Consider the following 16,693-nt stretch of genomic DNA (forward strand, 5'->3'; position numbering starts at 1 on the left):
GACATCTGAAAGCAGCCTTGTTTAAGAAAGCTTTTAATGTCTGATGTTTAAATCACTTTTTATTATTATTATCATTAATTCTGTTGGGAGTCACCCAGAGTGGCTGGGGAAACCCAGCCAGATGGGAGGGGGAATAAATTATTATTATTATTATTATTATTATTATTATTATTATTATTATTATTATTTCTGGGGTGCCCAAGAGGAGACGAGGATTCTGTACCTTTCTAGGCACCCTGAAATTGCATTCTGAATGCATACAATACCCTGCCACATGCTCAGAATTTTGATTTATAAAAATCCTGCAATTTGAAATAATTCAGGACATTTCCCCACACTTTCATGTGCCCGGGGGCTGCTGCTCAATCCACAGGGCCCCAAAGACCCTCAGTGCAGAAGCTAGAGAGTGGTCCTTCTGCCATGGTGAATAAGATGTTGGCCAAATAAAAGAAATTGCCCCCCCCCCAAGGACTAGCAGGGATGGGGATTTAGGTTCAGGCGCAAACCAGATAATCTGGTGGTGGAGCCCAGGCCAGGAGACCTCTCTCTGTGTCCCAGGATGGCTGCTTGCGAGGAGAGGAAATCGTTGGAGTTCAATAGGTAAATATCAAAGTGAACTGATATCCATAAAACTCAGAATCTACACAATTAATGTTTGTTTTTTTGTTTTGAAGTTTTACGTATTAAAAACCTTTTCATAATGCAATAAAAAACAAACTAAAGAAAAGAAAAGACAAAAGACAAAAGACAAAAGAAATAGAAAAATGCAAAGTCCTCTCTCTCTCAGATATATCTTATATTTTATCCCGTTTGTTTTTAACCATGATAGTTGTATGTATAAGTACGGTCACACCTTACGTGGGTGTTTGTCCGGGGTATGGAAACATACTCTCCAACATTCCTTAGATGAAAATAGGGACAGATTTACAAAAAAAGAAAACCACACACCAATAAATAGCTATTAGAAAGGGGCAAGATTGGACATGGACACACGAAGCATTTTTAAAAAATACGTTGTTCATTTGTACATCTGGGGGCAGATGTTTGTACATCTTGTTCTTGTAGAGGGGGGAGGTAGTGTTATGTGTTTGCAGGGCATAAACTGTATTCCTGAGCTGCCTTCTAATTCCTGAATCCAGCACAGATTAAATTTCTGGAATAGCCAGACTAGTTTCCTGGTGAGCTAATGGCCCTCTAACTATGGGCCATTAAGGTAACAAAGGAAGTGGCTTTGTGCTAGAAAACAAATGAGTGGGGGCCCCTCCCTCAATTGGTTGGTAGTTAGAAAGACAATGGCCAGAGTTCAGAGGTGAGTTATAGGAGCTGGAAACTAGAAGCTGGCAGGCTGCAGGCCGGGCAGCTGGGAGGCAGAGCTATGCCTGATTTCTGTTGGTATCCAAGGCTGTGACTGTGTGTTTCTTTGTGGCTGATTAGCTGCTCTCCCTGTGCAAAGGTCAGAGGGGGCAGGGTTTCTGTTGAGGCAGGTGAGTAGCTGTGGGAGGAGCTTATCAGCTTATCCATCTTTTAGATTTAGGGAACTAGTCTCAAACGTTTGTTGGGGGAGACCTAGGTTTTTTTTTGGGGGGGGGGAGTTATTTGTCCTGTCTACACGCTTCTTATGATGGAGGACCGCTGTAGCCACCCCCAACGACACGTTCTCAAGATGGAGAGTGAGGGAACAGCTGCAGTCGCCTGCGGTTCCTGCGCAATGTTTGCCATCTTGCCAAAGGTTGCAGGCAGCTTTACCTGCAGCAATTGCATGTTGATTGCCCTCTTAAAAGACAAAGTCCAGCAACTTGAGGAACGTGTAGCTACGCTCCAAAGAATTAGAGAGCTGGAGCTCTTCTTGGAAGCAACAGAGCACACCGTCTCCACCAAGGAGGAGACAGGGGACTCCCCTGAGAAGGAGGCTAGTTCACCAACACAGGAGCCAGATATATGGAGAAACGTGACTCAAAGAAGTAGGAGGCCCAGGGTTCGCTCTGATTGTTTAGAAATACACAATCGCTTTGAGGTCCTCTCCCCTAGAATGGAAGACGAAGAGCAGACTCCATTTGAGGATCTCTCCCTCGTTACAGTCGATCAGGTATATGAAGACGAGCAGCAAAGTCATTCCTCAGGGAATGTGCAGGCGACCTTGGAATGGACAGCTCACGGAAGAACCCCGACCAAACCTAAGAGGAGGCGTGTAGTGGTGATAGGGGATTCCCTACTGAGGGGAACAGAAGCAGTGATCTGTGGGCCTGACAAGATGTCTCGGGAAGTGTGCTGTCTCCCCAGGGCTAAGATCCAAGATGTAACTGAACGACTGCAAGGAATCATAAAACCCACTGGCAAATACCCCTTCCTCTTGGTTCATGTGGGAACCAATGACACTGCAAGCAATAGCCTCCAGGAGATCAAAAGAGACTATGAGGCTCTGGGCAGGAAATTGAAGCAATTAAATGCACAAATTGTCATCTCATCTGTCCTCCCAGTTGAACGACGTGGCCCAGGGAGAGAGGGAAAAATAGTGGAAGTGAACAGCTGGCTTCGCAAATGGTATAAACAGGAACGGTTTGGATTCTTAGATCACGGACTGCAGTTTCTTGAAGATGGACTTCTGGCAAGCGATGGGCTGCACCTCACAACGGTTGGGAGGAATGTTTTTGCCAAAAATCTCAGAAACCTCATCAGGAGGGCTTTAAACTGACTAATGTGGGGGAGGGAGACAGTGCTCCTGAAGGTAGGAGTCTATCAATTGATGAAGATGATCATCCAAATGTCATAGACCAAATGGAGCAAACAGCACACAGACCTAGTGGTGGGAGGAAAAAATCCTTAAATAAGAGACACGGGGGAATGATTAATGGACTTCAATGTCTGTACACTAATGCGCAAAGCATGGGAAATAAACAAGATGAGCTTGAGCTCTTGGTACAGCAAACTAAATATGACATAATAGGCATCACTGAAACCTGGTGGGATAAGTCCCACGACTGGAATGTAATAATGGAGGGATACAATCTATTTCAGAGAAACAGACCAGACAAGAAAGGAGGAGGAGTGTCAGGGATATGTATACCTGTGAAGAGATCCAAGATTTAGAACCTCAAAGCCAAAGTGAGAGCATTTGGGTCAAAATTAAGGGAGAGAAGAATAACAGTGACCTCATTGTGGGAGTTTACTATAGATCCCCAAGCCAAACGGAGGACGTAGATGATGCCTTCCTGGAACAGATGGCCAAGCATGCAAAAGGAAGGGAGATAGTAGTAATGGGGGACTTCAATTACCCAGATATTTGCTGCATGTCAAACTCAGCCAAGAGCATAAGGTCAAACAGATTCCTCACTGGCCTTGCAGACAACTTCGTTGTCCAGAAAGTGGGAGAAGCAACAAGAGGAACAGCCATTTTAGATCTGGTCCTAACCAGTGTTGATGACCTGGTTAGTGGGGTAGAAGTCGAAGGATCATTAGGCGCAAGTGATCATGCTCTTCTGAAGTTTACTATACAGCAGAAAGGAGCAGCCAAGCATACTAGGACTCAATTTCTTGACTTTAAGAAAGCCGACTTCATAAAACTTAGGGAAGTGCTGGGTGAGATCCCATGGACAGTAATACTAAAAGGAAAGGGAGTTCATGATGGCTGGGAGTTTGTTAAGAGGGAGATAGTAAAAGCACAACTTCAGGCAATACCAATGAGATGGAAACATGGAAGGTGCCTAAAGAAGCCAGGGTTGCTATCTAAAGAACTTTTAACTGAGTTAAGATTAAAAAAGGGTGTGTACAAAAAATGGAAAAGGGGGGAAACCACCAAAGAGGAATTCAAACAAATAGCCAGCACGTGTAGACACAAAGTCAGAAAAGCTAAAGCACAGAATGAACTCAGGCTTGCTAGAGAGGTTAAAAGCAACAAAAAAGGCTTTTATGGGTATGTTCGTAGCAAAAGGAAGAACAAAGAAACAGTGGGGTCACTCAGAGGAGAAGCTGGTGAAATGCAAACAGGGGACACAGAAAGGGCTGAACTCCTCAATGCCTTCTTTGCCTCAGTCTTCTCCGATAAAGAAAACAATGCCCGACCTGAAGAATTTGGAGCAAATGATTCAGCAGAGGAAACACAGCCCAGAATAACTAAGGAGATGGTACAAGAATACTTGGCTAGTTTAGATGTATTCATGTCTCCAGGGCCAGATGAACTGCATCCAAGAGTATTAAAAGAACTGGCAGATGTGATCTCAGAACCACTGGCAGTCATCTTTGAGAATTCCTGGAGAACAGGCGAAGTCCCGGCAGACTGGAGGAGGGCAAATGTTGTCCCTATTTTCAAAAAGGGGAAAAGAGAGGACCCAAATAATTACCGCCCAGTCAGTCTGACATCAATACCAGGGAAGATTCTGGAGCAGATCATTAAGCAAACAGTCTGTGAGCACCTAGAAAGGAATACTGTGATCACTAATAGTCAGCATGGATTTCTGAAAAATAAGTCATGTCAGACTAACCTGATCTCGTTTTTTGACAGAATTACAAGCCTGGTAGATGAAGGGAACGCAGTGGGTGTAGCCTACCTTGATTTCAGCAAGGCATTTGACAAGGTGCCCCATGATATTCTTGTAAAGAAGCTGGTAAAATGCAGACTTGACTATGCTACCACTCAGTGGATTTGTAACTGGCTGACTGACCGAACCCAAAGGGTGCTCATCAATGGTTCCTCTTCATCCTGGAGAAGAGTGACTAGTGGGGTGCCACAGGGTTCTGTCTTGGGCCCCATCTTATTCAACATCTTTATCAACGACTTGGATGATGGACTCAAGGGCATCCTGATCAAATTTGCAGATGACACCAAACTGGGAGGGGTGGCTAACACCCCAGAGGACAGGATCACACTTCAAAACAACCTTGACAAATTAGAGAACTGGGCCAAAACAAACAAGATGAATTTTAACAGGGAGAAATGTAAAGTATTGCACTTGGGCAAAAAAAAATGAGAGGCACAAATACAAGATGGGTGACACCTGGCTTGAGAGCAGTACATGTGAAAAGGATCTAGGAGTCTTGGTTGACCACAAACTTGACATGAGCCAACAGTGTGACGCGGCAGCTAAAAAAGCCAATGCAATTCTGGGCTGCATCAATAGGAGTATAGCATCTAGATCAAGGGAAGTAATAGTGCCACTGTATTCTGCTCTGGTCAGACCTCACCTGGAGTACTGTGTCCAGTTCTGGGCACCACAGTTCAAGAAGGACACTGACAAACTGGAACGTGTCCAGAGGAGGGCAACCAAAATGGTCAAAGGCCTGGTAACGATGCCTTATGAGGAACGGCTAAGGGAGCTGGGCATGTTTAGCCTGGAGAAGAGGAGGTTAAGGGGTGATATGATAGCCATGTTCAAATATATAAAAGGATGTCACATAGAGGAGGGAGAAAGGTTGTTTTCTGCTGCTCCAGAGAAGCGGACACGGAGCAATGGTTCCAAACTACAAGAAAGAAGATTCCACCTAAACATTAGGAAGAACTTCCTGACAGTAAGAGCTGTTTGACAGTGGGATTTGCTGCCAAGGAGTGTGGTGGAGTCTCCTTCTTTGGAGGTCTTTAAGCAGAGGCTTGACAACCATATGTCAGGAGTGCTCTGATGGTGTTTCCTGCTTGGCAGGGGGTTGGACTCGATGGCCCTTGGGGTCTCTTCCAACTCTTCTATGATTCTATGACTACGGGAGAAGCAAGACCCTCTTGAGGTGTTAATGCTCTGTTCCCCTCCACAGGTTGTATATATGTGTAAATAAACCATATATCATAAAGACACCACAGTCTCCCTCATTCCAAAGGAAACTTGAACCCTGTGTAAGAGCCTGGAAGCCCTGGAATCTTGCACTGTGTAGAGACTGGGCTGTCGTGCAACACTATACAGTGGTACCTCGGGTTGCAGTTGCTTCAGGTTACAGACACTTCAGGTTACAGACTCCGCTAACCCAGAAATAGTACCTCGGGTTAAGAACTTTGCTTCAGGATGAGAACAGAAATTGCACGGCGGCACTGGAAGCCCCATTAGCTAAAGTGGTGCTTCAGGTTAAGAACAGTTTCAGGTTAAGAATGGATCTCCGGAACGAATTAAGTTCTTAACCCGAGGTACCACTGTATTTTAATGTTTGATGTATCATAGTATTTTAATATTCTTTTGGAAGCCGCCCAGAGTGGCTGGGGAGGCCCAGCCAGATGGGCGGGGTATAAATAATAAATTATTATTATATTATTATTATTTGTTTCTAGTGGAATGTGAATTTCAGCTGCATTCTATCTTTAATTTTATTTGCACACCACATGGAATTTTTTATTTTTTTATCAAGTAGTCTATGCATGCTCTAAAACAAGCAAAGATCAATTCCAAATGCATTTTCCTAGAACTGGAGGCCTTTCCTGCAAACGAGGCAATTTTCTATTGATCCTCATTACAGAAATATTTCCTTTCTGCCAGTCTCCAATATGCTGCAACTGTAAATGCTGTCCGGGGGGAAACACACAAAGACAAGCTGACAAGCGCTAAGGGGAGTTGAGTCCCTAACAACGTCCAGAGGGTGCCAGGTTGGAGATGGTGGTTCTCCCGGCTTCTTCACTCCCGAGTGGAAAGTGCTGTTGGCTCTTCCGACAATCGAGCTCGTTCTTCTCCATTTGACGTGGTGCTTAGTAATCGGACAGGATCTTGCACCTTGGAAATGGGGACCTGCCAAGACAAACCCTTTATCAAGAATGGGCCTGCTTATTCCTCCCTACCCCTCTGGGACAGGAAAGAGGTCGAGGAAAGCCTTGAAGCTTAAAAGCAAATTACAGCTCCAGCCCATTGGAACAAAAGACCTTAGTTCCCTGGGATGCTAATTTGCTTTGCAGGGAAGGGAAGAGGCCTGCGAGGCTCCACAAAGTGGCCACTATTGGCAGGGGTGTTGCAAAGAGGCTGGTGTCCAACAGAATGCATGCACTAATCTGCACCCCAGAGAGAGAGAGAGAGAGAGAAGGCATGGGAAAAAAATCCCTGCCTTTCACGCCCTGTTACCTGTGTCTGGGGCTTCTCACATGACCTCTCAGCGTGGTCTGATCTCAGGAGACATTTGGTGCAAAATAAGGATCCCTTTATTGAGTCAGACCAAAAAAAGCCTGCATAGTCCTAGAGATGGGCAAATTTGTCAGTCTCAGATTTTCTCAGGTTTTCAGTTTTCTGGACTTAAATTCAGTTCGCGCCTTTTTTGCAACACAGCAAAAAATGTATTTGCAGTTCTATTTTTGCACATTTCTGCTAATGAATGCAATTTTGCACACTTATTTCATTCATTCATTTGTATTTATCCCCCACCTTTTCCTTTAAAGAGCTCAAAGTGGTGTACGTGGTTATCTTCCTCTTCATGTAAAATCTACAAGAACCCTGCAAGGTGGGTTAGGCTGAGAGGCAGCAACTGGTGCCCAAAATCACCCAGTGAACTTCATGACGAGTGGGGATTCGAATCCAATTTACACAAATTTAATTTGTACACATTCAACTTCATGCACTTGGGGGATGTGGAGTTCTTTTAAAAGGAGGCAGAGGCATCTGGGAAAAAATACTTTGGTGATCCCACCCCCCACTGCACCCAATGTGTTTTTACTATACGCAATTTTGGCTTTAGGCATGATCTCCAGAACGTAATCCCTGCATTCGGTGCAGGCTTACTGCATTGCCTATTGCAATCCATCTTGAGGTCAGAGACACACACACACACACACACACACACACACACACACACACCTCCTAGCAACCCCACCAGAACCACTGAGCACCAACTTCCACTGATCCTGGTGGAAGTATGAAGGTCCTCTGCACAAAACCTGCTAATGACCTTCTTCTTCTTCGTTCAGCTTGTTCTCTCTGGGGTTCTCCCAGGGCATTTGGTGGGCAGAGTAGATCTCATCCAGCCCTTGGTGGCTGGGACACTTTCTGCAGGAATGACTTCCTTTAGGGGGTGAAAGGAAACCCCTTTTCTATCTGATCAATATATGTAATCGATTAAGTAATTAATCATAATTAAATTAATTAATCAAATTTAATAGTACAGGAGTACCTTGGCTCTCGAATTTAATCTGTTCTGGGAGTCTGTTCGATTCCTGAAACGGTTTGAAAACCAAGGTGCGGCTTCCAATTGGCTGCAGGAGCTTCCTGCAGCCAATCAGAAGCCACGGAAACCGTGTTGGACATTCAGCTTCCAAAAAACGTTCACAAACTGGAACACTCACTTCTGGGTTTGCAACGTTCGAGAGCCGATTTGTTTGACAACTAGTCCGTTTGACTACCAAGGTACAGTACCACTGTATGTGTTTCTTAGAGGGCAGTTTTTGGTTTCTTTGTTTTCATTTTGTTATGCATTTTGTGTTCTCGTCGTGTATTAATATGCTGTGGACTAACCTGTGCTCTTCCGGCAAAGGGTGCTATACAAATTTAATAAATAATAAATAATAATAAGAATGAATAAACATCGGCTCATCAGGAGGATTGTGCAGCAGAGTCCTTCTGCGATCCTGGGGAGATGTCAAATGTGGTCACATTGAGCTCCGAGAGCTGCAGGATGAAGCAGAAGGAAAGTATTCCAGTTTGTGGAAACTTCCGCATTTTGCTCCAGAAAGGAAATTTTAGCAGAAGCCATATGGAAAACACATCTGGTGCAGCTGTGCTTTGAGACCAGAATCGCTGCAAAGGGGCCTTCTGGTATTAGGGGCGCGTCAGCAGGCAGCCTCCCCCAAACCTGTGTCCTCCAGATGTTTTGGAGCGCAATTCCTGCCAGCCTCATGCGACAGCTGGTTGGGGAAGAGCATCACACAAAAATAGCATATGCTAATGGCTATGTGGATATTTTAAGTTGTTGCTTTAATTTAAATAGAGCTGCAATACCTCTCACTGTAGCAGGGAAGGTCGTGGCTGAAGATTAAAGAACTGTCCATGTCATTCTTCTAAGCTTCTCATTTTTCCAATATTAAATTCAGCTCTCCACGTTTCTGAAGCAAGTTGCTATTTTTTTAATTTTAAAAACCCATGAAAATTCTTCAGCATTTCTGTATGGATTTCTGAGTCCCATAGTTTTAACTATGTGCTGCACAAAGAAGTCCTCTCTTTTGTCTGTGTCAAATCTCCCGCCATTCAGCTCCTCTTCTAATGTTAGGAGGGCGGGAACTTGTTACTCTCTTATATAGCTGACTTTCCATGAGTTCTAGAGTTATGAGAGTTGGGGAGAAACGCTCCTCTACCCACTTTCCGCAAGCAACGTCTTTTGTTTGTATGCTGTTTTCACAAATATGCACTTTCCCCCTTGATATATACATTTTTGGTTGGAGTACCGCATCACAAATTTCGGGTGAGTGCAAATTTTGAAGGATGGTTCTGTACTCCAGTTATCATCTTGTTTCAGAAAGCTCAGGTTTGATCGATTCGGCTGCAAGTGTGAACTGAATCAAGTTCCTCCACCCTCCCTGCTTGTGAGCAGCTGTGTGCTTGCTCAAGCTGCTCTCCGGGTTTTGCTAACTTTGGATGGGAAACTTTAAGACCTGCTGCCCACACTCTCGCTTCCCAGAGTTCCTTGTCATTAAGCTGGACTCCGACTGCCCTCTGCAAAGTAGGAGGCCTGGCAGTGGACCACTGCTTGCCTGCCCCATCAGATGCGGGCAGCTGTTCCCCAGCCACAAGTCGCCCCCTGATGGAGTGTCAGATGCCTGCAAAGCAGAACAGGGCAAAGGAGGCTCAGCTACATCTGCACTGCCACTTTCAGGCCAGACTCAACCATGGGAGTGTAAAGCTACAAGTTGAATGTGCATTAAATATTGTGTTTGTATGCATTGTGTTTGCAATGGTGTATGGAGGTTTGTATTGGAAAAAGGTTTGCATTTTGCAGGGATCTGTTTCCTTGCAGAGAAGGTGCTTGTGTGTAGCTGAAGATGCAAAGAGGGAGCAGAGTCTTAGTGTCAGTACTTATGTTAATTGATGACTCACTGCTGAGAATCTGGCTACCTCTCACAGCAGAAAGAAGATACCAACATGCCAGAGAAGCAAATTGCTTATCAGAATCTCTCTCTGGGACTAAAGAGGTAATAGTTCTTGGAAGATATTAAATAGTAGTAAGAACTTAAAGCAGCTGCAGCAGCAACAACAACAACAGGGCTGTATTGCGAGTTGTTTAACAGCAATGTGTTGATTTTTATTTGCAGTGTTTCGTAACAAGTTTAAGACAGTTTGCAGGAAAAGTTGAGGTATATATTTGCAGCTCACTTCCAGGGTTCCAGGTGCTTGCCAGGGTTTGTGTTCCCTTTGGGGAATGAGGCACAGCGGAGGCTGTTGTGTCTTTATGATATATGGTTTATTTATGCATATATACACCCTGAGAATACGATGGAGGGGTTCACAGCATTAACACCCCAAGAATGTTTCTTCCGTAACTGCATCTTTGGATTCAAAGCGACATCAAACTTTGCTCTCTGACCAGTGGCGTAGTGTGGGTTGTCAGCACCCGGGGCAAGGCAAGTAATTTGCGCCCCCTAACCCGGGGCAAGGCAAGTAATTTGCGCCCCTAACCCGGGGCAAGGCAAGTAATTTGCGCCCCTAACCCCTAACCTGCCGCCGCTGCCAGCTTCTTCTTGCTGCTGCCTGGGCTGGGGTATTTACGGTAAGGTAGCCACGGATGCGGCGGCGGGTCCGTGTCAGGTGATCTGAGGCGAGTTGCCACTGGCGCTGCCACCCAAACGACGCCGCTTGCCCGGAGGAGGAGGGCAGAGAGGCGAGGAAAATGCAACATGGCCCAGCAGCTGCAGCAGCGGCGGCGGCGGGGCTGTGAGGAGGGGCTGCCTGGCGCGCCCTCCGCGGCCCTGACGCGCGGGGACCGTGGCGAGCGCTGAGAGCCGCCGCCTGCCGGACTCCTTCAGCCCGGACGCGCGCACAGCTCGTCGGTTCCGCGAGACATGGGGCTCTGCTACAGCCTGCGCCCGAGGCTCTTCGGCGACTCCGGAGGCGGCGAGCGCCCCCCCCCCCGATGTTGCGCCCGGTGTGGCCGGCCCCCCCCTGCACCCCCCAGGCTACGCCACTGTCTCTGACTCTCTCTACCTTGCTGCTTTACTTCTAGGTCACATCACTGCTCCCCAAAACACTCTGCTCTAAATTCTGACTTTTATCTATTGAGGGAGGGGTCCCTGCCCATATACCACCTTGCACCAAACCTCTTAGTCCCCTTTAATGGCTCATCATCCAAGCTTTCAGGTCACTAGGAGGCTAGCCTGCCAACTCCAAATATTAGAAGCCTTGATTAAATTCTAACACTTGCTGGATCTAGAGGGTTCTGGCAAACATTTTAACACCCCAAACTCATAACACTTATATAGTTGGGAGCTGGCTATACGTTGTGGTCTTACTGCTCTGCTGGCTTTTACTGACATGACTGATTTTATGCCAGCTGCATTTATGGGTTCAGATTGTCCTTATTCCGAATTTCATTATATTTATGTTATTCGGTTTTGTACTGAAAGGCACCTTATAAGGTTTTTTTTGGCTTTTTAATCAATACATAAGTACCGTATTTTTCGCTCTATAAGATGCACCAGACCACAAGACACACTAGTTTTTGGAGGAGGAAAACAAGGAAAAAAATATTCTGAATCTCAGAAGCCAGAACATCAAGAGGGATCGCTGCGCAGTGAAAGCAGCAATCCCTCTTGCTGTTCTGGCTTCTGGGATAGCTGCGCAGCCTGCATTCGCTCCATAAGACGCACACACATTTCCCCTTACTTTTTAGGAGGGAAAAAGTGAGTCTTATAGAGCAAAAAATACGGCAAGCTCCGCAGGTCAGGAGCAAGCATGGCTGCCCTGTCAGGAGGAAAAGCAAGCACATTCTTCAAGAAAATGAGTCTGGTCAGCCACCAGCACAGTCGGAACCACTCAGTGGGTTGTTCTCCTGCACAAGCCTCACTGAAATGAGCAGGAGCTGTGCGAGAGCAGGGCTGTTTTCAGTTATCTCTTTAGCCATTGCATTTCTATCACAGAATCATAGAGTTGGAAGATGAACCCTGAGGATCATCTGGTCCAACTCCTGCTATTTTTTTATATGCTATGGCGGCAGCAAGTGTTCTTATTGCGGCAAAATGGAAGAGTAATGAAGTCCCCTCTATACAAGATTGGATCCAAAAGCTGACAGAATATGCCAAATTATCAGGTCTATCAGAAAAAAGAAAGAATAAATCAAAACAGAAATTTGTCTCAAAATGGGAGGTTTTCAAGGAATATTTGAAATATAAATATAGTAGTTTAAACTCAAGGAACTTCAGTAATAGTTGCAAGAATTAAGACATATTAAGAAAAAGTTTAATTATGATAAAAGTTAGTATTGGCAATAAGTAATATGAAATCGAAGTATGGAATAGATGGGAGGTTGGGTGTTAAGACCAATTCATGTTTTATCGTTTGTTAAGAAAATTATGTGGTTATGGTTATTCCTGTGTGTAATTTGGTATTTGTGTTTTCTCTTTCTTCTTTTCTTGCTGTATTAATAATAATAATAATAATAATAATAATAAAATAGTCCAACCCCCTGCAATGCAGGAATCTACAGCTGTCCCATATGGGAATTAAACCTGTGCCCTTGGTGTCATCGACACCACACTGTCACCAACAGAGCTATATAGCCATTGCATTTCTATCCCAACCTTTTCTCCAAGGAGCTCAAGGTGGCGTTCCTGGTTCTCCCCTTCCCCATTTAATCCCCACAACAACCTTGCAAGGGAGGCGAGGCTGAGAGTAAGTGACTGGCCCAAGGTCACCCAGGGAGCTTCATGGCTGAGCGGGGATTTGAACCCAGGACTCCCAGGTCCTTGTCTGACATGCTAGCCGCCACAGCCCACTGGCTCTCAGTAGGCAGTGAGGCTGGAGCAAGGAAACCCCCCTTGCGACGAGGGATATATCAATCAAACAATCAATCAATCAATCAATCAATCTAGAGACCCAACAAATCGTTACAAAGCAATGCACAATTCAGACAGCCTACCTCCAGGTTAAACAAGCATTTTGTTCAGACTTAAAGATAGGGATCATTGGTTCTTGCAACCACCGATAAAAACTTCGCCACTGCTAATGTTCTAGCGATTGTCTGGTCTTCCAATAGGAACCTGACATAGTGAGCCTCTGATTTTCCCGGGAAAGGTATCAGCAAGGGTAATAATCACTTCAGCCCTGGCTTGCTCATATTTCGCGCAGTGCAGCAAAATATGTTTTATGGAATCGATGTCTTGAGCACACGAGCAAAGTCTGTCCTGGTAGGAAACTCCTTTCAACCTGCCATCCAACACTGAAGAAGGAAAGACGTTTAGTCTGGCTTTGGTGAAAAACCTGACGAGGGATATAATTCATAGATGCCTTTGATATCAAACCAGGCTGGGATACTTCTTGCCAATCTTTTGGGATCCCCCCCCCCAATGATACTTTAAAGGGGGAAATGGGTCTCTTTTAATTCTCCCCTCCCCTTTGAACATTTATGCTTCCTTGGCGCCTTTCATTTAATGTGGTTTCCCTCTCTTTCCCCCTTTCCCCTTTTTTCTTGTTTTAACTCTGGAAACATAGAAGGAGGGGGGCAGTTAGCTATGCAAAGCATGTTGTGTGGCTTCCACACAGACACCCTTCCAAGCCACTCAATTTAGGGAGAATGTTTTACACCACAGAATCACTGAAGTTTTTGTTCTGCCTCTTGGAGACATGGTGTACAACATCCCTGGAGATAAGTGAATTTGCTTATTGTTTTGCAGACCATTGCTTAAGATCCCAGGATATACCGGTAGTTTTTTCAGGGAGGAGAGTCAATCTCTTTCATCCCTGATGGTTCCCATTTCTTTGAATTATGCACCAATGGCATAGAGAGCAAGAGCGAGTTACTTAGGCCTGTTCTACATCCTGTGGCTTTTAATTGCAAATTCCAGGCTAAGGGCTGTGTCACTCTATTCTTTTCTTAGCTCTGCCGTTAATGATGCCTCCTCTCCCTCCCCCCACAACTGCTTAAAATAAAACTATTATATTGTTCAGCAAAGTGTCCCTGAGTCCTTTAATCCAATGTTAATTATAGCACCATGGGAATTTGTGTGTGTGTGTTTTGCAAAAGCATCTCTCAGTAGAATTAACATGCCAGCAATTAGCATACATTTTTCTATCTGCTGCTTCCATGCTTAAGTCTTTCTGTGTGCTTTCCCCTCCACAAGCCCATGGATGCTGCATGAGTGCAGCTGAACCATCCCAGAATTGCGGCTGTTATTTTGTTTACTTTCAGAGGGCAGGGCGGTTCCAGGAGGATCCTCGCAGGGCTTCTGTAATTAGCATGGTTATCGACTGAGAGGGCATTTCCTCCACCACATTCCCAGGTAACTGTTCAGCAGGCAGGTTAGAGTTGCCCCTGGGCAGCCAAAGCACATTTTCCCTGCCTGACTCACACTGTGGACTCAGCTTTCTAGAATGCACACTCGCAGTTTGGCTTGGGATTCTTGCCTGTGTTTCCTTGAATCCACCAAGGAAATAGGGGAGGATTACGGCTTTGTAGAAGGGCCACTGTATCTCCGTGGCTGAGCACCTGCTGGCAAGCAGAAGGCCCCAGGATCTGTCCCCAAGCATCTTCCGGAAGGGCTGCTGACTTTATTAAGGATAGCTGCTCCCGTCCCTCGTCTTGTACCTAGTCAGACCGCTGGTCAGTCCATCTACAGCACAGCCATTGTAGACATGATGGATGGACTGACTAGCGGTCTGACTAGGTACAAGACAGAGGACGGTTCTCTGTTATAAATAGGGCACTTGGTCACTATTTGGTGGGAACAAGAGGCAAGCAGGGCTCCTTTTCTGGAAACTGGTCAAGTTGGTTTGGAGGAGGACAAAGGGTCAGATCATTCCAACCTAGGAAAGGGCCAGCCAGTTCATTGCTTGGCTGCCTTCAGTTTCTCATTTTTTCAAGCCTGAAGTTCTCCACTTTTCTGCATCAGTTTGTAACTTTCTTTCTTTTTAATCCAAAAAGTCCTCATGAAAATTTGACAGGATTTTAGTGCAAACTTCTCCTAATATGCATATTTTCCTATGTAATTTTGCTTGATGTGCACATTTTTTGCTGATGACGTGGGATGCTCCCTGGAGATGTCAGGAAGCAGGGCAGCAAAATATCTTAGGTTAGAGCAGCCTTCCAGGTGTTTCGAACCCACAACTTCCATCACGCTATCCTGGGGCTGATTGACGTTACAATCTAGTTCAGTGGTTCCCAAGCATTTTCAGCCCCCACCCCACCCGCTTAGTCCCATAAACTCATCCCCAGTGACCTCTACCCTATAAAAGGCATTATTCAGAATAGCACAGTAAAATCCAGCAAACAATATTTCGGGGAAAATATTTTAACTCATTCTTACGAATGGAAACATAAGAGTAAAGGAAATTCATGGCATGAAACATTTTAATATATCTACTTAACAAACATGCACAAACCTTCACCTGCCACAGACGTATGCCAAAGAATTTCTAAGGAAAGCAATAGCTCTTACCAATAATAGGCTATCTTGTGTCAACTGAGAATCGTAAATACAAACAGCTGAGACCAAAGGAAATAGCTTTGGAAGTTGTAAGAGTGTGTTGTTTGGAGAACCAATAATTTCTCCATAGCCTCTTCAGTCTATAATGTTGAGAAAAGAGGCTATTTAATGCTTACACGAGCCTCCACGAGGGACCATACCTGGGCGAATTGAGCGGCCAATGAGCATTTTGTCTTATTTATGGACAAATGAAAGAGAACATTTGGCAAATTCACAGAAGAGAGGTCTGTTGATGGTGCCGTGCCATGCTAGGTGAATGTGTGGGTGAACCCCCATTTCCAGTGCAGTATATCTCCAGGGACTGAGGACAAACAACAAGGGACATATATGTTTGTGAGCTGACCCAGCCAGGCAATTTCAAGTTTCTGATTTGACAATCAAAAGTTCCCTGCTAGTTTCTACACCAGGGGAGGCGAATTTCTCTCTTAAGCAGGATCTTTTGCCCCAGCAACCTTTGACATTGTTTCAGGGCTCTCGGTTGATTCGGGAACTGGTGAGTCTTGTTACACTAGAGGGACAGCAAGGAAAACAAGCAGAGCAAGCGGCTCCTGCAATGAGCACAATTGCAGCTGACATAAAGGAAGCCGCTGGAATCTTTCCCTCCCACCCTGGCACAAAACCACCTGGCAGTGCCAAGCACACGGCGGCGGGTTTGTCAGATAACCGCTCTGCAGTGCACAAGCATCACCTGTCAATGGGTGCCAAGCCCCAAGGCGGGGTGCCCCTGCACAAACAAACAGGTGCGTTGCCTAGCGATCCCTGTGCAAACATTCCTGCCACCATTCAGCAAAGCCCTTCTGGCCAAACCGGTTTGAGGAGGCTCCAGGGGCGCCACAGTCATGTGCAAGACCTGCTCAAAGGCCTCTCCTCCTCCTCCTCCTCCATTGCTCCCCCCCCCCCCACCTCCACACAAAAGGAAACAGAGCCGATAAGGAAATGGCAGCCTCAGGATTATCAAGAGAGCCAGTGTGGTGTAGCGGTTATAGGCAAACAGATGTTTGGGACTACAATTCCCATCATCCCTAGCTAACCCAGGACATGATGGGAATTGTAGTCCCAAACATCTGGAGGGCCAGAGTTTGCCTATGCCTGGGTTAGAGTGCTGGACTAAGACCTGGG

The sequence above is a fragment of the Podarcis erhardii genome (genome assembly GCF_964252035.2).
Source record: "Podarcis erhardii genome assembly, chromosome: 7".
Taxonomy (NCBI): domain Eukaryota; kingdom Metazoa; phylum Chordata; class Lepidosauria; order Squamata; family Lacertidae; genus Podarcis; species Podarcis erhardii.